This window comes from Wyeomyia smithii, chromosome 3 (genome assembly GCF_029784165.1).
Source record: "Wyeomyia smithii strain HCP4-BCI-WySm-NY-G18 chromosome 3, ASM2978416v1, whole genome shotgun sequence".
In the NCBI taxonomy this organism is placed as follows: domain Eukaryota; kingdom Metazoa; phylum Arthropoda; class Insecta; order Diptera; family Culicidae; genus Wyeomyia; species Wyeomyia smithii.
Window position 1 is genome coordinate 67,484,582 of NC_073696.1, and position 20,120 is coordinate 67,504,701.

The 20,120-nt window shown below is 41.1% G+C and overlaps 1 protein-coding gene across 2 annotated transcripts in view; it reads left to right on the forward strand.

Annotated features, from left to right (window-relative positions):
- Nucleotides 1-2,380: 2,380 nt before the first annotated feature.
- LOC129730792 (CD63 antigen) overlaps nucleotides 2,381-20,120 on the forward strand; it is a 115,586-nt gene continuing 97,846 nt past the window's right edge. For both annotated transcript variants that reach the window (XM_055690362.1, XM_055690361.1), the window contains exon 1: nucleotides 2,381-2,999. The gene's annotated coding sequence lies outside the window, so the exon portion shown is untranslated. The remainder of the gene's footprint in view (nucleotides 3,000-20,120) is intronic.

Here is a 20,120-nt window from a genome sequence, read left to right on the forward strand (position 1 = left end):
ATGGCCGTGCGTGGTACCTACTTCCAGCACGTTCTCATTGATTGTCGATACTTCTCAGACAACATCGCCCCTATAGGAGCGCATCTTAACCATCACTATCTGGTGATGGTTAAGATACGCCCAAAACTTTCCGTTGTTAACAACATTCGTTACTGACGCCCGCCCCGATTAGATCTCTCGCGACTGAAGCAGCCTAACGTCTCCGGAAACTACGCGCATTTGCCCGAAGCTGAGCTGCCGGAAGAGGACCAGCTGGAGGAAGCTCCTCTCGAGGACTGTTGGAACACCATCAAAACAGTCATCAACAGCGTAGCAGAGAACGTCATCGGGCATGTGGGATGAATCCAACGAAACGAGTGGTTCGACAACGAATGTACAAGGATGATGGATGAAGAGAACGCTGCGCAGTTCCACTCGAACAAGGAAACACGAAAGTTCTGCTAGAAACTCATCGCATCACGCAGAGACTTTGTGCCACGAGTCGAAATGTGCCGGGATAAGGATGGTAGTATCCTGACGGACGATCGTGAGATAGCACTTCGACGAACACCTGAATGGCACCCAGGCAGAGGACCATGGCGGCGGAGAAGTGGAAGAATGGGGTCTATAAGAAAGGTGACAAATTGGACTGTAGGAACTGATCCTTCAGAGACGCCGTGAATACAAAACCCCCACGTAATTCATCGACTTCAAAGCCGCGTATGAAACTATCGACCGGAAAGAGCTAAGGAAGATCATGGACGAAAACGGCTTTCCGGGGAAGCTGATTAGACTAATAAAGGCTACGGTGTACCACGGTGGATGGGACGCAGTGCTGTGTGCGGATTTCGGGTGGATTGTCGGGTCCATTTGAAGATTGCTTCGACAAGGTGATGGTCTCTCCTGCCTCCTATTCAACATTGCGCTACAGGGTGTAATGAATCGAGCGGACATCAACACGTGGGGTACGATATTCAACAAATCCAGTCAATTCGTTTTCTTTGCTGATGACATGGACAGAACAGTACACAAAACTAAAACGGGAATCAGCGAGGATTGAGTTGCAGGTAAATACTTACGTCTAAAACGATTTTTTTGCTAGCCGGCGGAACCGAAGCTGACCGACAACGCCTAGACAGTAGTATTACGATCGACGGTGACGAGTTCGAGATAGTCGACGAGTTTGTCTATCTTGACTCACGGGTAACTAAAGACAATGATACCAGCCGTGAGATCCGGAGGTTTATTATCAGCGAAAGTTGTGCCTACTGGCTCCGCAAGCAATTGCGATCGAACAGACTAAGCTCCCGTACGAAGTGTCACCTGTACAAAACCACTCATAAAACCGGTTGTTCTCTACGGGTATGAAACGTGGACAATGCTCGAGAAAAATGTGTGCGTGCTCGGAGTTTTCGAACGAAGAATAAATCAAAAGGACGGAGAACAGAATATGGAGGCGGAGGATGAACCATGAGCTGGAGCAACTCTGCGACGAACCCAGTATTTAAAAGGTTGCTAAAGCTAGACGGATACACTGGGCAGGGCTTGCTGCAAGAATACCGGACAACTAACCCGCGTAGATGGTTTTAGCCTCGAATCCGGCAGGAAGAAGACGCCCAGGGGCGGAAATGCTGGATAAATAATAAACAATAATAAAATTATACCTTCTTCGTTTAGTTCCAAATTTTTTTTCTATTCATTTAAATTGTGAGAAATGTGAGAATAAAAGAGACACATGTTAATAAATGTTTTTTTTTGCTTTCAAACTGGTCAATCTGTTTATTGCGTGTTCAAATTTCTTAGTAGTTAAAATTAAAAATGTAAGTTTCTGCAATTCAAGTAATATCAAACAATTTAAATTAAAATTTAAATTAAAAACATCAATATGCTTTACCGAAGAAAACCCAGAAGTTCTTGAATTTGAGTTTTGTTCTAGAATTTCTTCCGCAGTACGATTTAATAACGACTCACTTCGTACGACACGCGGGGGTCAACAATTTGAAATTTCAGATGAAAATCAAGCAAGTGTCTGAGCTAATGTCTGCAAAGGTTTACATGAATTGGACCTGGGTTGCATTTTTGGCTGGAAAAATATTATGCATTCTTTTTAATAAAGTATTGCACTGCTGCTGTATAAAGACGATGTGATAACCATATTTCACGACTCTACCAGTACGCTGCATACCGAACTAGCGTTAGCGTTAGGAGGAGAGATGCTCCAATGTGAAAGACTCTCTCCGCGCCGGGTCTCTTTCTCTCTCATTAATAATTGCGCGTCGCGACGATGTATCTCCAAGGGAAACCAGCAACAACACAACAAACAAAAATCAAAACATAAGCGTCGTCTGCTCGTAGCTCCTATTTCCCCTGTGGCCATAGGCATCCGATTCCGATAGCATGATTCTGACGACTGGCTTTGGTACGGGCGGCGGTGTGCAATTGTATGCAAGCAGTACAGTTAGGTTAGTTTACAAAGAACAGTCGGTGCGGTTGGAGGTGTTTGGTTACGGCGTCCGTTCGCAAGCAAGTTGAATGAGGTGAAAGTACCTGCAGTTGCGTACACACTTGAACCGTCTGTACAGTGCTCGCAGACGTTGTTTGTGAAGTGAAACATATTTTGGGGAATACTCTGTACTTCGAAACCGTGCAAAAAATTTATCTTCAGATACGTTGTGATCTATCTGTTCTGAGCCCAAAGTGCTCCACCAAGAAGTAAAGTGAGTGCTCTGTTGTCAATAGTTAAGTTCATCCTTCGCCAGTACCTTTTGTGGTGGGATTTGGTTTCGGTACGTGTGCGCTAATGGTGTGCTTTTTGTGTGGCTGTCGTATCTAACGTGAAAGAAGAAAAATAAAATTGAAGTTGACGAGACGAAACCAGGAATAAATAGTGTAGATTCCCCCGACCGCTAGGATTACTCTGGTTGAAATTGCTGCTGCAGACCCGGCGCTACGCAAACCTGTTGTCTGGCTTCTTTGTGCGTTAAGCCGGACGCTAGTGGTGGTGAGAGCGAGACGAAAAGGTATGTACCTATAATGCTACTATAGCTAATTGGACGCAGTTTAGAGTTGCATACCTATTTAAAATTATTGAATTATGTTCGAACATGTACCTAAGTAGGTTTTCATTATATTAGCTTAGAAAAACGTTGTTACTATATAAAAGGAGTCTGTATGCTTGTAAAGACACCATAGATTTGCGGAAAACATCTCATCTCGATTGATATTTAGGTAGTTATAAAATAATAATAATTGTTCTGTGCTGCAATGCAAGACATTTTTAAATTTTATAAGTATGTACATGTTGTCAATTTTTGGACACGTTTTTCTCAAAACTATTGATTTTCAGTTGTGTCAGTCTTGAATTCAACTGGCAACATCAGGATAATAGAACAGGCTTTCGCCACAGTATGTTTTGTATGAACGATATCGATTTGTCTTAAAAAAAATATAAATGAATAATTTCAAATGAGAAAAATGACATGTTGTATATATTTTATCCATATCACAAAACCTTTCTGAGTTCCTGATGACGATAACATTCCGATGTTTACGACTGAGTGCGAACGTTGCAAATATGATGTGGTTCGTATGTTTTCAAATAATCCCACAAATTTATGTTATAGTTTGACTTATTAGAACAAAAAGCTTGGAGTTGCACTAGATAGAGCGGGAGAATACAATATTTAGAAAATATATCTAGCCTAGTATATCTAATATACATACTCTATACGATTTTTCATTTTATTTGTAAAGAATGTAACAAATTACTAATCATATTTTTTTGTTCCCCGGAAAAAACTTGTTCGAACTGGTTTTCATGTTAGACTCGGTAACTCGATTACTCACTGTTCTTCACCGTGTTCACACACGTGGGAATTAGAACATTATTTCCAAATGGTTTATAACAAGGCAGAATAAACATTTTCTAATTTTAATAACTAATAGAGAGAATAATAATTCTGGATCAATTTTGTGGATTCATGTATCTCATGCGATATTTAACTATAGACCGAAGAATTTCGTATTTTTCGTGCTCGCATAGTTAAAAATAGGTTTTAAGTACATATAGCGAAAACATGGCATTAAGCTAATATGGGGCCAATTATGTATCAGTGAAATATTTGTCTGATTATCATAGAAAAATAGCATCTTGAAAACAAAAAATCCAAACATCTGCTAGGAAAACTTATAAGTGTTAGAAATGAAAATTTAACTCCAATCTTTATATGATACATCTGGCGGATCGCTCTCTCGTTCTTTTCTAATTGTAATTAATAGGCATTCATTTTTCCCTCAAATATCTGACTCCTGCTTCATCTAGTTAAGTGGGACTACAGCATGTGATCCATTTTAACGCGACATAATCTTCGCTACTGTAGTTCGTTTTTCAAAACATCTTTGCATATACGAATCTAAACTGGGTCTCGTCGGATCACACCGAAATGGATTGCACTGAAGCGAATGGGCTGAGTAATGGATTCTGAATATAAAAAAACTCTGAAGATGCTACAGGCTGCCAATCTTGATGCTATGGGATGGAGGGATGTTTTCTTTGTGAGAACGTTGTTTTTCGGAGTTCTGCAACCAATCTGTTCAGTCTATTATAGAATATACAAAGCACAGAAAGATTTTTATCTTAAATTATATTATCGAGATGTGACGTAACATTCGCTATTCGCATTTTTAACAGTTACTAATTGTATTGAACTAATAATAAGAGAAAAAATTGTTTATCATTTTAACGCTTTATATTTTTGTGAAACTACCATAAAAAATCAGATAGTCGTTTGAATTTCTACAAATTGCTGACAGCAGATGTAAAGTTGCTATACTCGGAGCGAAAGTTTCGCGAATCCCGAAGAACAGCAGAATGTCTGAAACGCACTGCTGGTTTGGTAGGCAAGGGCTCTAGTGTTCAGATCAAACGGCAGAACAACCGTTTGCGGGAATACGGCACGAACAGGAGTGGTTTCACGTTTGGAAGACGACTTCTCCTTGGAATGGCCAACATGCAGTAAATTAATAGCGAAATTAGTTTGAGTGTACGTAATAAATTCTCGAGAAAACATCTTTATTTTTAATATCATACACATATATCAGTTATGTTTTGATTTATATCAGAACATACTTGGCTATGAGCACCCCCAACGTTGTTAGCATCCATAAAGACGGTGCCAAACAAACACTTCAGTTCTCTTTCATACTGAAATTGGCTGCTGGCGTTGGATTTTTTTTTCGCACAGGCTCATACTTACCAGCGGTCTGCCAGACACCATTTTCGAACCGATAGTATCAGTGTAGATCAATTTTACTTTTCACATTCAGCGTGCTTGTTTGAAAATTTTCTTCAAAAGTAACAAAACTGTTTGATTAGATAAGTTTTTGCGTTTGGGAAATACACTAAATTTTTCGAACAAAAGAACTCTTCTCTGGAAATGTGCTGTAAATTTATAGCGACTTGACAAGTAAGCAACCATGAATAATATATTTTCGTAATCACCATCTCTTTAGTACTTGATACGAAGCTTCAGTGTGATTGCTTTCTTCGTCGCAATTGATAAGGTCGCAATTTCTTTTGACCCGCTTTGTGTTGGGCATTTGGTGGATAGGCATAAACGCGAAGCTTGATTGGTAATAAACCCAACTTGAATTGATTGTAGTGAATTGACCTTATGGAGTCACACCGAAAATCTATGACGGAGTCAATTAACTTGTCCAAGTGACGACAGATGCGATAAGCGATCCTGCTTGCTGTAATTGACAGCTAACGAAAACAGTACTTTGTCGCTCGTGCTTGTCAAGAATGCGACTGAATGTCATGTTCGGAAGTACTCGATAGGATCTTGACAACGACAACGCCATGTTCGATATGGTTATCATTGACTCCCGGGACGGACAGTGGAGATAAGTTTTTTTTTTGTATTTCAATCACATTTAGACTTCAGACGAGATTTAAATGCGTGATTACTTTTGTATGAAAAGTGGTTTTAACCCAGGAGTTTCATGTATTTAACTTCAATTAAAAAAATCAAAAGAATTTTCTGCAATGTCGAAATTTCTAAATGAAATTTTTTAGATTATCAACAAAATGTTTTATTCCTAAAACTGTAAGCTGGCTCAATTTAGACAAATTTATAAAATCATATAAGACGTTCTTCTCATTCATGTGAATCGGTGTGTGTCAAATAAAATCATTTTTCTCATTAAAACATTTCATAGTCGAAAAGTTTTTTTTAGGAAACGAGACAATAACGAAAAAATGGGCGGTGAAAATACTCATGACAAAAATTTGGTGTTGGTAGACGATTTGAGGTGAAATGATCATAGAAAGATACTTTATACGGTACGTTGTAATGTTTTATTATTTTAATGAAAAATGGGCACATTATTGGATATAAATATGCATTGTCATTGTCAATTGTTAGTTGTGTAAGATCGACAACCATATTAAAAATTATCAATTTTTCCGCCTGATATTGAGCGCAGGATTCTATGCTCGAAGGCTCCAAGTGCTCAACACTCCTACGTTGATCAACACTCAAGGCCGTAGAGTACCAATCTCAGGGGCGACTCGTTCATAGGTGCAACCTGTGCATTGTACACGGGGACGCCAAGCAAAAAATATATTTTAAACGCAAATTGATATTTATATTTTGTTGGTTTTTAGTTTCACTTTCAAGTAGTAACAAATAGAATTACTTGCGTGATTACGCGGACATCATTGTGATTACTTCCTCAAACTGTGAGTTTCAGAATTTGTAGTTGAGCAGGCAGGTTAAAAAGCCACGAGTCGCGTCCTGTAGAGCGCAAATTTCGTGCGAAAATGCGTGCTGCGGGACCTCAGCTGGCTACGTAAACCATAAAAGGTCCTGTTTGGGGCTACTATCCGTCTGTTCACTTCGGGGGTAACATGTTTGCCACATTTCACGTACCAAGGTACATTAATTCGTCGACTACTTCCTAGGTACCCCCATATATCACAATCTTAGTTCCAAGATTCGACGAACTTCCGTGCTTCATACCAGGTACTTTGCTTTGATAGTTAATACTGACGGTATCAATATTATCCGCAAAGCCAAGCAGCATGAGAGCCTTGCTTCAGACCGTCCAATGTCACGAACGGGTCCGAAATTACGTCCGCTATTCTGATGCATAAAGAAAAACCGTCAAGGGTGGTACGAGTCAGCTTATTCACTTTTGTTTGGAACAACAATATCGCACGCTTAGCCTTGGGGCTAATAGCGGTCTCGATCAACTAGATTAGTTGAGAGATTTCGTTATCGATATTGTTTAGGATAAGTGCAACGATACACCGTGCCCCAGTGCTGAGTCGAGAAAATTTCCAGCTCGAAAAGATCCTCGACTCGATCGGGAATCGAACCCGATATCACAACCGTGTAGGAGAGCTAGCCGACCGACATCGCTAACCACAGGGCCACGGGGACCACATTGTTTGGAAACTGAGTTCAAAAATTTCTACTTGTTATAATCAAAACAAGTTGCTTGAGATCATTTGTGACTGTATTGCGGTCAAATTTTGATAAAGGCGAGGATTTTTTGTATAAAAACCGGAAATCATTCATAGATTTTTTCAGAATCCAGCCCCTCCCCCCCTTTCAGAGGCTGCCCTTTCATTTCTCATACACTTTTGAATACCTCTAACGTGTAAGGCACATGTATGTCCAGTTTGGTGAGTATAGGTCAAGACATTTCGTAGATATGCTAGAATATGTATATACATATGCTAGAATTTGTATATACATGAGGCAACAAAAAAAATTTTTTTACAAGTGCTTCAAATTTGCTCAAAATTGCAGAGATTGGTCACCAGCCAAAAGAATTAGACCCGTATTTTTTATTTGCCAATTAGGGTGTCCAGTCTTAAAATAGGGTGACAATATGTTTTAATTTGTGTATTTCCTAGTGGGTTGGTAAACGGCTGGGCAATGCGTACCAGCAGTACATCCGTACTAGTTGGCATAAAATAGACCCCAGTGTGGTCCATAGCATAATGCCCAGCAACTCCTGTCCCTACCTCCACGTGGTACCGACTGGGATACGAGCAACCAAGGGAAGATCGGTTAATCGGTGGGAACTTGGTCGTATGCTGACAGGGAAGGGGGAGTTGTTCTCCTTGGAGAGCAGCTTGCCTGAGAGTCTGTTCCCCAGGTCAGGGGCGGCTCAAACAGCGACTGATCCGGAGCGGACGGCTGAACTATGAAATGCGGTGTCTCGCCAGCTACACCCAAGACGGCAGCCCCGTCGCGAGACTAGGCATCGCAGCCCTAGTAAGGCAGTATGCTGGAAATAAACATACTACGAACAATCCAGAGAATGATACGAATCGGAACAATCGGTATAGACCTAGGCAAACGAAAAAGAACAACGATTGAAAACTTGGTATTAGGAATGTTAGGTATCTTGGCCAGAGAGCTACGGAAGGCAAAAGTGGAGGTAGCAGCCATACAAGAGGTGCGTTGGCCTAAAACCGGGGAACGTGAATTCCGGGCGGTCGATCCGACCGCGGGCACTTCTTTCAAGTATCACATCTACTACAGTGGCGGCGATAGAGCGGAACGGGGCGTCGGTTTCGTACTACTTGGAAAAAAAATGAAGCGTGTTATTAGGTGGAGGCCTATTAATGACCGTCTATGCGTATTAAGGATCAAGGGCAGATTCTTCAATTACAGTCTTATCAACGTGTACGCGCCGACAAACGATAAAACCGATGACGTAAAGGAGGAGTTCTATGAGCTTCTCGAGAAAACGTATGGAGAGTGCCCACAACACGATATAAAGATCGTCATCGGAGATACGAACGCACAAGTCGGACGAGAGGAGTTCTTTCGTCCCGTTATTGGTAGGGAAAGCCTTCACTCTACCACCAACGACAACGGCTTGAGGCTAGTGAACTTCGCCCCGGCCAGGGGAATGGCCATCTGTAGCACCCATTTTGCACGTCTGAATATTCGGAAGCACACCTGGAGACACCCCAATGGAGAGGCCTGCTCGCAGATCGACCACATGCTGATCGACGGCCGGCACTTCTCAGACGTCATAGATGTGCGGTCCTTTCGAGGGCCAAACATCGACTCGGATCACTATCTCGTGGTAGGCAAGATTCGCGCCTGGTTGTCCAATATATTTAAATCGAGATCGGCGAGGAAGATACATCTGGACATCCAGAGGTTATCAGCGGAAGGAGTTGCTGCAGAGTATACTCGGAAAGTTGATAGACGGATCGGTGGACCAGCTGGAGTGGACCTGAACGAGGAGTGGAAGCACATCCATGATGCGGTCAGCGAAACAGCGAGAGAGGTGATAGGCATGACAACGGGAACCACGCGTAGTGGGTGGTTCGATGCTGAGTGCCTAGAGGTGACGGAGGAGAAGCCTACGCCAACACGTTAGTAGCAGCTAATCGTGTAACGCGTCAGATGCGAGAGAAATACCGGGAGGCAAGAGCTGCCGAAAAGAGGCCTCATCGCCGTAAGAAACGTGAGCACTACGATCGCGTCCTCGCGGAGGCGGAGAATTGCTTCACCAGGCACGACACGAGGAGCTTCTATAGAACGATCAACGGAATAAGGAACCGGACCGTGCCAGTACCTGCCATGTGCAATGACAGGGAGGGGAACCTGATTACCGATAAATCGCAGGTGGCCAGGCGTTGGAAGCAACATTTCGAAGTGGTCTTGAACGGCTAGGAAGGGAGGAGAGTCGTCGAAGGGAACAGGATAGAAATTGGGGAGGACGGACAAGCTGTGGACCCACCAACACTGGACGAGGTGAAGAATGCTTGCAAAGAGCTAAAAACAACAAAGCCGCTGGGAAGGACGGCTCACCGGCCGAACTTTTCAAAGTTGGGAGCGAGCGGCTGTGTAGTGCAATTCACCAGATTATCCTAAGGGTATGGTCTGAGGAACAACTACCTACGGACTGGTCGGAAGGACTCATATGCCCTATCTACAAGAAGAAACATAGACTCGAGTGTAGTAATTATGGTGGAGAGGCATAACCCTCCTCAATTCCGCTTACAAAATTCTCTCCCGTATCCTGTTCCAGCGACTGAGGCCGTTGCAGGAAGCCTTTGTTGGAGAATACCAATGCGGTTTTCGAGTGGGGCGATCTACAACGGATCAGATGTTCACCTTGAGACAGATCCTCGACAAGTTTCGAGAACACAACCTGCAGACACATCATCTGTTTATAGACTTTCGAGCGGCGTACGATACAGTGAAACGCAACGAGCTGTGGCAAATAATGCTAGAACATGGTTTCCCAACTAAACTGATTAAGCTGATACGTGCGACGCTCGACGGTTTCACATCATGCGTCAGGACAGCGGGCGAATTTTCGGACGCGTTTGTGACGTTAGATGGTCTGAAGCAAGGTGACGGGCTCTCGAACTTGCTGTTCAACATAGCTTTGACGGATGCGATACGAAGGGCAGGTGTGCAGAGGAGCGGCACCATCTTCACTAAGTCTTACATGCTACTGGGCTTTGCGGACGACATTGATATAATTGGAGTAAACCGTAGAGCAGTTGAGGAGGCCTTTACGGCTCTCAAAAGGGAAGCTGCGAGAATTGGACTCACCATTCTCACTGCCAAAACGAAGTACATGGTGGCTGGCAGAGAGCGTGGTAGTTCTACGGGTGTTGGTGCTGCGGTGGAGATGGATGGGGATACTTTCGAAGTGGTCGACGAATTTATCTATCTTGGTACTCTCGTGACATGTGACAACGAGGTGAGCCGCGAGGTGAAGAGGCGGATTGCGGCGGCGAATAGGGCTTATTACGGATTGCGTAGCCAGCTTAGATCTCGTAGCCTACAGATCCGTACGAAATTTGCGCTCTATAGGACTCTGATCCTCCCGGTGGCGCTGTACGGACATGAATCGTGGACGTGGAAGGAGGCCGATCGACGAGCGCTTGGGGTCTTCGAGCGTAGAATCCTGCGATCAATACTCGGAGGCAAACTAGAGAACGGGGTGTGGCGCAGGCGCATGAATCACGAGCTGTACGAAGTATACAAACACGCTGATATTGTCAAGCTGATGAAACACGGCAGGTTACAGTGGGCTGGCCATGTAGCACGGATGGCGGATGAGCGACCGGCAAAGATAATATTTAGTAGTGAACCGGATAGAGGCCGACGACTTCGAGGCAGACCGCGCACGCGCTGGATGTGTGCTGTCGACGAGGATGCCAGAGAAGGGAGTGTAAGGGGAGACTGGAGAGTAGCAGCCCAAGACCAAGTTTGGTGGAGACGTATTCTGGATTCGGCATAGGATCTTAATGATCTGTCGCCATAAAAGTAAAGTAAAGTAATTTCCTAGAGGGATCAAAAATTTTCAAAACGGTTTTAAACACTTGGTCGCAGGTGGTCGCAGCTAAACTCTTTAAAAATTGTTAGTAGGCACCTGAACCTTGGAAAAAAATAAGGACCCAGCCCGGGAGCTCCTGGTAGTAAAAAGATGGCGACCAACAAAGTTGAAAATATTGATTTTTTCCCATTTGCTTCTTTTTATCGTGTTTTATCTTCTTTTTTTTTCACCCATAAAACCACAATACTAAACGTTTTCCTGAAAGCCCAATAACGTTTACAAAAATATAATACACCTAATGGTTATAATGTTTAAAAAAATATTTTTAATATTACACGTGCATTTTTTACCATTTTCATTTTCATATTTCGATATCTCAGATAAAGTACCTGCTACAGTTCCTTAATTTGGAGCTTTTCTTAGTTGAAGTGTTTACTTTTGATATAAAATATAAAGAAACAGATCGGCGACAGTAACTTTTCCGATTTTTGTCCGCCTGAAATCCTATAGTGTGCTGGAAGTTTGTCTTCCGCACAAACTTTAGAGATGAGTTAATGGAATCGGCTGAAAACCGTTCCTTCTAGTTGCTTGGTGTTGTTTTTATCTCTTTACAAACTTGGATCCACAGCTTGTCCAATCGTATCCTTCTCGAAGTACTCGACTTTTGTACGTTAACCAACCATTTTTTTGGTGATGGTCGACGTTTGGGCCTCGGCTAGACCGTACATACGTATTTTTTTCGATTTGGCGAGGAAATCTGCTTACAGAAACCTGAGAAGAGAGCTCAGGGAGTGAGGTTGAATTCAACCGAAACCATAAAAATCCCTCCAGTCTTCAACGCTTATCTTCCCGGAACGACGGTTAAGTATTACGTCGGGAAGTGACTTTTTGTGCTTCATGTACCCTCTTAACTTTTATACCTCATAGCTTACCACTTGGAGACTAATAGTAAGCTATCACTAGCGTGTTAGTAGTTGACCCACCACGCGCGTTGTAGCTCCAGAACTATCTGAGAGGCGGCTGCACCAACTTACTCCAGATGTGCGGGTCTTCGCACATGTTCCGGACTAAGTTGTCCGGAGTAGTGTCTGACCCGCTTTCTATCATCATGTTACTCCTCGCTCATTATAAACGATGGCTTACGAAGACGCTCAGCGGTCTCCTCCCATGCAACCATGTCCTGATGGGATCTGTGTCAGATGGAAGTTCATTTCCCAACCCATTGGGATACCTCCGGAATGAGTTGGAATTGGACTTTTTACTGCGGTGAAGTTCATCAATCTCAAACCTTTCTCATTACTGGTAGCATAGAGGCTGTGCCTACCAATAATAAGACGAATGAACCTGGGCGCTTGCGTTCCCGATGATGATCTTTATATCCCGTTTTGGGCACTCTCTGAATGTTTGATTAAAAGGCTCATAAAACACCACTTACACGTCATCAGATTTGTCCTTTGTCGGTGCGTGTACATTGAGCAGACAGTAATTGAAGAATCTGCCTTTGATTTTCAGTACGCATAAGCAGTTACTGATAGGTCTCCAAATATTTCGCTTGATCTGTTTTTCTTGTATGACGAATCCGATGCGTCGTTCATCTCAGTCGTCGCCACTGTAGTAGATGTGGTATTTGATCGTTTGGATCTATCGTTTGGAACTTATATCTTAACTTCACTTTTCGCAGCCTCCTGGTTAAGATAATGACATTCCAAGTATCGAGTTTACAATCATTGTCCCTTTTGGTTTGGATTGTTCGTAGGGCCGCGATGTGTAGCTTCGCGACGGGGCCACCGTCTTTAATATAGCTGGCGAACCACCGTATTTCATAGATCCGGATCAGACGTTATTATACGCCGCTCAATATGGGAGAACAGACGGTACGAAAACCTTTCTTAGGTAGAATACGAATGGAAGTTTCACCGGGGTTGGGATCCGATCGAGATGGGGGCGTTCTCGGTAGAAGAGATAGGTCACAGCGGCCTTTTGAATTACCTATTACGTTACGCATTGCAAATATTGTCTTTTTGTTTTAACTACGTAAACCGCCCAAAGCTAGCAAGATGTGAAATTACAAGCGCTGCTTGATGAAGATTATTTACAAACACAAACAAAGTCAACAAGCTGTTAACAACCGCTTACGAAAAATAAAAGGCCTAAGCAGATGGACACAACTCGCACGATATGAAAAACAGCTAGAGAAAATAAATTTTGAGAATATTTAGGCCGCTTTATGTCTCACGATAGTTATTGGTGTACGATACATGTGTGAAAAACAATGACGCATCGATGACATAAGAAACATTTCATTTGATACAACGGGACAGCATATCCAGTCATGCTACGAGGCAAGAAGATGCACTGGACTCAACGGAAATTGTCATCGCTGCTGTTACCGCCTACAGCAGTGTAGGCATCGCATCGGGCAGCATCCCAACTTAATACGATTGCTGGAGTAGAGAGTATATGATTCACTGTCAAACATCATGACACACTTCAACATGACATGTCTGAAACCGAGTGGCTACCGAAGGGGGGTTGTTTTGCATCATGTGAAGCACATATTGCCGTCCATGGGACAAGGTCCCCTCCGGTTCGACGGAGATAATTGGACCCCAGTGGCGAACAATGAAACTTCGGTTCGGAATAAAGGCGAATTAAAACAGGAAGCTGCTACTAATCGATTTAATTTCAAGTGACAAAGTGCTTTTTCCTGTGCTATCACCGTCTTGAAATTTTCATCTTATGGTTCAGTTGCCTCTACATAAAAGGAATGTTTTATTGATCAGACCGTCTAGAATAAACCTAAAGTAAACCTGTCATTGCTTACTACTTCACTGCGTGAAAAACTGGTCAGTAAACTTTTGAACGCTCGTCGTTTCAATTCATTTAACAAAACTGACACAGCGTAAATTCAGCTGGCGCTTAAAGTAGAAGTGTCACGCAACACAACCAAAAAGCCCATAGGAATTTAAAAACGTAACACCGTTTTAGCGCGTGCATCAGGTACCCGAACAGCCGCCATAGTTTCACGGAAAGCCAATTCTATTTCCGTCTGCCGAGAAATATATTCCCCTTATTCTCGTTTTTATTACGCAATTCAGGGCAAATTCGGCAATTCATTGCGTTTCGACTGCCCGAAATGGATGAAATCCACTAGTGTACAGTTGTGCGTATGCCTCCCGGTGGGAGTTCTAATGAAGGGTGCTTCAGGCGTCCCTTCCAGGATTTGCTTCATTGCTGCGCTACGAATCGCGCTGTCTTTGCAGTTGGGGGAACGGTCCTGTTTATATGCATTCCTGTTGGGGTTGCGCTTGTAAGGAAATTGTAGCATAACGTTCGTAGTTTGATTTTTATATTCAATTGGAAACAGTAAGGAGAATAGAAGCCTGAAGCGGAATTGACTTGTTGGAAACAAAATGTGAAAGTGTGATTTTTCCTTTTTTTTCAGTAGGCATGAAAAAATAAATTTTTTGATAAAATTATTAATTAGTTCTATTAACGCAATTAGTTCTCTAACGCAAGTGGTGCTATCTAATTACAACAGATCTCGCTGAACTGCAATGTATTTTATTAAAAGATAAACTTTTAATGGCAAGCTAATGCTCGCTTGGAGGAAACCGGCATCAGTATTGCTGGAACTGGAGCTTTTGCCGGAAAAGTTTTTTTTTTCCTTTTCCTTTGATACCAACTGAAGAGATTATTTTCGACTTTTAGCTGTGCTATCGGCTCAGTTTGAAACTTTCCATTCACGTCGAGAGTAAACATCACAGTAGTTACAATAAACCGCTCGTGTATAAACAAAGCTGAGGGGGGAATTTGATACATTTTAGTTTGAAGTTTCTGACGAGCATTAGCAGAAGTAAACCAAACCATAAACCAGAATTCTAACTGACCAACATCTGTTTGTTTTGCTAGCCGATCTAGCAGAGCACCTAATTCTGTAACACCATTTCAGCAACGAATCACTATGTTGCTTATTGAGGGTAACGGGAAATTACCCGCAAATGGATAGGCTTTCCGCGCGTTCATAGCTTTGCATGAGATCGAAAATTCGCATTTATATTCGAAATTTCCATTCATGCCGACGGAAAAACGGTTCACTGTCTGATAATTCTATCGAACGAGGCAATCCAAACGTGAATGGGATTAGGAGGAATTTTTAAAGAGAGATTCATATTCAATTCCTTCACGTTTTCGGTTTAATGTTTCATATCACGGAATGCGGATGGCGTTTGGATGGAAGATGAAAATCGAGCCGTAAATAATATTGTATATAAGGGATCGAACCATTGCTTTCCGCTTGCCCTACAGAGTGGGTTTTGCGAAGTTAATAAAAAAGATTAAAAAAGGTATATATTTTATTGCTCTTTTTTAGCCTTCTAGGCCCTGAAGACTCAGAAATTAAAATTACTGCTGCTTTTAAGTTATAAGTCGTAATCTTGCGACTTTGATCAGCGATAAACAAATATTCATTAATGTCTGGATTGTCTTTCAAAACAAACATAATCACCTGCGTTAAATGTTAGCTTTTCGTCCCGAATATAATTTGTTGCAGTTCTACTAAATTTAATTTATTTTTCTCAAAGGTTTTTCGAGAATGTAAATCAAAAGCTGAATAATCCTATCAGAGTAATGTTAAAGACAAAGTTGTTAATGTCTTCGAGAATACACTAAAAAGCCTCCGTGCTGTTTTCCACACAAGCTCAAAGACAGAATTGGCAGTACATGATTTGAAAATTGCAAACGAAAGCATGCAAAATACACGGTTAGTTTGAAGTGAAAACAAAATCTATTAAGTTTTCAAATAATCTGTCATTTAGTTTACTTTCACTTTGGTATATTTTTTGAAAGCTCTGAACACAGTAATAAACACTCAATTGAAGTTTCGGAATGGACATTCCACTTCTCATCAACTTCTCAGAAAAACGTAATATGGTACATTAGCCAACAAATCTGCAGGTTTGTTCTTCATTAAACTTGCTTTGTCAGACATAGAGAAATAGCAATCGACAGTGTTTGACATAAAAGTTACAGTGCATTAGAGTGTAAAATTCCAAATCTGACAGATTGTCTGTTGGAGAAGGTTTGTTAGAGGGATCATACATTATTCATGCGTAATAGCTTTTCCGCCTCCGTCATATTTGGAGCTACCTTTTACGAGCTTTGTACGCCGTTTTTTTTTAAAAGAATGCTCCATATGCTAGGAGGTTGTTACGTGGACATACCTTCTAAAGCTGGACAAGCAATTATCGCTGTCGTTGCGTGGGTTGCATACTGGCTATTATTTTATGGTTGATTACTCGACGATGTTTTATGCTGCTAGCGGGTTGTTTGCCCGGAAGCGACCGTCTAGTGAATGAGTTGCCAACACTTCGTCGTAAATACCAACAGCTAACATGAAAATAGGTGAATGGATAAACCCCTACACGAATACATAGTAGTTAAATACTATTTGGTGAATAAAACAGTAATAACAAATTTTACAATTCATTTCGTAAACATGTTCGTTAAATACATCCGGGCGGAAATAAATTTAAACTTCAACTTTCAATCCTCTGATGTCTGACAGAAGCTTAATTGAAAATATTTTGCGCTGTTCCAGCGATGACTGGGGCAATTTGATAATGAATATTTTCCCGCGAACACGCTGCCCAACTCTGCGAAACTCAGGAAAATTAATTGGTTTCAGAGCCGAACGTTTGAACTTTTCCTATTATGTGGGGTTTTGCTACTGGCACTGACATAAACCGCTGCAAGTGCATGCAAATGCATGCAAATATTTGACCGCTGAAGTGTTGGTTTTGCTTGCTTTTATTCAAAGATAATCAGTATTGTTGCTGGTTCTCGAAGCGTGCATAAATAATATAACTCTCTGTATTCCGTATTATGAAGCGGTTTTCGGAAAGTTTTCTTTGTTTCCGGTGTGCAAAAAGTGTGATGCTCATACTCAAGTGATATTCGAATTAATTCAATATAATTCCATTCGGGAGCACTGTAACGAAGAAGAGCGGTGGATGTCGCTTGGGCGGCGGCCTCTATTGTAATTTGATACTGGTACAGTTTTCACCACAGCCAGGTTGACAACTGGAGACTTTTTTTTCGAGCTCACTGAACTAGAAGGGCTTGACCTGGCCTGGTCCCTTAAGGCACATAATTCATTTTGTGTTGCTTCCTTTCAGCTGGAATCTACTAGGTTTCACCATGTTCAGTTGTTTGTAAGCTATAATACCTAATGTAAGCTATAACTTTCGTTTTGTTCTGGCAAATAATTTCAACCATACCTATTTTTCAGCGCATTCTGCATCTTTTCTGTTGATTTTTAGAAAAAGGTGAATTTTTCTTAATGACTCAAGTGACAAAGCGTGCAAGTAAGCTGAGATGAGGTAAGAAGCTGGGTGGGTTCAATTTGCACTAAATTTATACATTATAACCCTTCCTGACTCCCACTTAGCAGATCCGTAACATGATGATAATGTCGTATAACATGTCTCTCATGGGATAAAATGCAAATTGAAATTTTAATTTTACTCGGCACGCGAAACGTTTCAGCTCATGTGGTACCTTTTATGTATGGAAGCTCAAATGAGAAATAACTGAGTTTTTCACATCATAGCGACGTTGGAGGTATTTTTCATACAACGCTCGAACGTGAACTTACAGGAATGTTATCTTCAACCTAAATCCTGTTACATTTTGGTAAACTGATTCGCTGTGGATTTACCAGTGTTCCAGTGCACCAAATTTCATTCTGTCACGTATGCCGATGAACATTTAGAACGGTGGGAGTATCAAGATGTTACACGTATAAGCAAATATTGACAGCTCAGTTCGAAACATCCTGTCGAAAAGTCATATTGCTATACTGGTGAAACGTATTTAACCACTTGGATTTTATCACACACGTTCGTGCCAGCTAACCAATCGAATGAACTCGTTTCTAGCAGTACGCACGTGGCTGGATATGTTGCTGAACTAACATTGACTGAATTTCCAATATTGGCATTTGTTAGAATAAACTTTCTGACCCAGGTAATGGAGGAACTTTTAGCGGATGGAATAAAATCATGCAAGCAAGGTTTTCATTAATTCTTTTTGTAATCACTACCGTTATTGGGCTTCTTATACATTGAGAGACATCTAGCTGACTCTGATTTTGACACGAATCCGAAATACTCGAGTCAAAAAGAACACAAAATAAATTATATGAATTAGCAACAACGACGTGACGTGTGGTTAAATGAAAATGAAGCAAAGTGATTGCGTACGGATGATTTCCACAATCCGGGTTTTTGGCAAAATAACTCCTCTCAGATAATTAATGAAAACCTATTGTCAACCTTGCCACTTTCTATAATTCCTCAATTCCCAGAATTTCATTTGTATGAAAAGCTCAGTCAACATGAAGGAACATCTGAGAAGAAAAAAATATGCTCGTCATGTTTGGCAATTTGTGGATTGTAAACGTACGAAGTAAAGACAATGTGTTTACTGTGGCGAAAGCAATTTGTATGTGTCGTGAGCAGTGCTGATAAAAGTCATTTTCCCCAGCAAAATTCTTCGAAAATTACAACCAATCATTTTCAATTTTCATTTCCAATGATCGCAGCACTCTTTCAGATACACTAGATTTTCGTCCTACGAACGTGCTGTTATACTCAGATGAAATAGATCACGCGCATCGTTCACGGTTACGGAATAAAATTTGACGACAAATCCAACCAAATGATCCTCACTTCAAAGCGAAAAAGAAAAACAAACAGGCCACTCAACCAAAATAAACCTCACCGAAACACTTTTTCACTGACACTGACCGATGCCTTGACAATCTTCGTTAACTATTAAACTGATTTTGTTGTCTTGCTTTCATCGCATGAAATATAATGAGGTGTTTTGACAGTTCACTTCCATGCAAAAAGCGGGAAGGGAGAACTCTGAAAGGATTGTAAAAAAATAATGTTTATGGATGCTTTTTTTCACTTTCACTCAAGAGTGTCAACAAATATCAACCCTGGTTCCAGTAACCATCAACATTATCTTTGAATGACTTCAAGTCAATTAAACAACGTCTCGCTTTAAGGTTACCAATTATTAAATAAAAAAAAGTGTAGAAAATGTATTGATGATGACAAATATTTTAAGCCAGAACGGTTTAATTGATTGGTACGACGTTCTCGGCAAAGTTGTAGATAATTTTGGTAGAGAATGAAAACTGAAATTAACTGCTTTATAACATCAAATTGATTAACTCCAATCGAGTGTATTCCTAAACCTTTTGCAAAAAGTACATTAACATATGTTATAAACAACATTTTCAACAATTCAGAGCTACATTTTCTCCTAGAGAGCTATTTTATTATTGACATAAACATATTGATACAACATAGTTTGTCATTCTCTCAGACCTATTCAAAGAATAATTGTAAAGTTTGCTTCGAACGTATCACTTGTGATCACTCTCGAATGTAACAATGCAAGTAATGTAACATACCGCCTGATGTAGTTCTTCGTCAACCTTGCGGTATCTAAACTCTTTAACCCTTCAAAATGCCCTGCACATAAAGTTGAAAGAACAAAATCACTTTAAAATCTTGAAAAATTCAGTAAAATCATTGAAAAAATATTTATATCTGTTTAACGAGTTATTCTATTACATCTCACCGCTTGACTCACGAGTCTGAATTTTTCAAGATTTTAAAGTGATTTTGTTCTTTCAACTTTATGTGCAGGGCATTTTGAAGGGTTAAAGAGTTTAGATACCGCAAGGTTGACGAAGAACTACATCAGGCGGTATGTTACATTACTTGCATTGTTATATT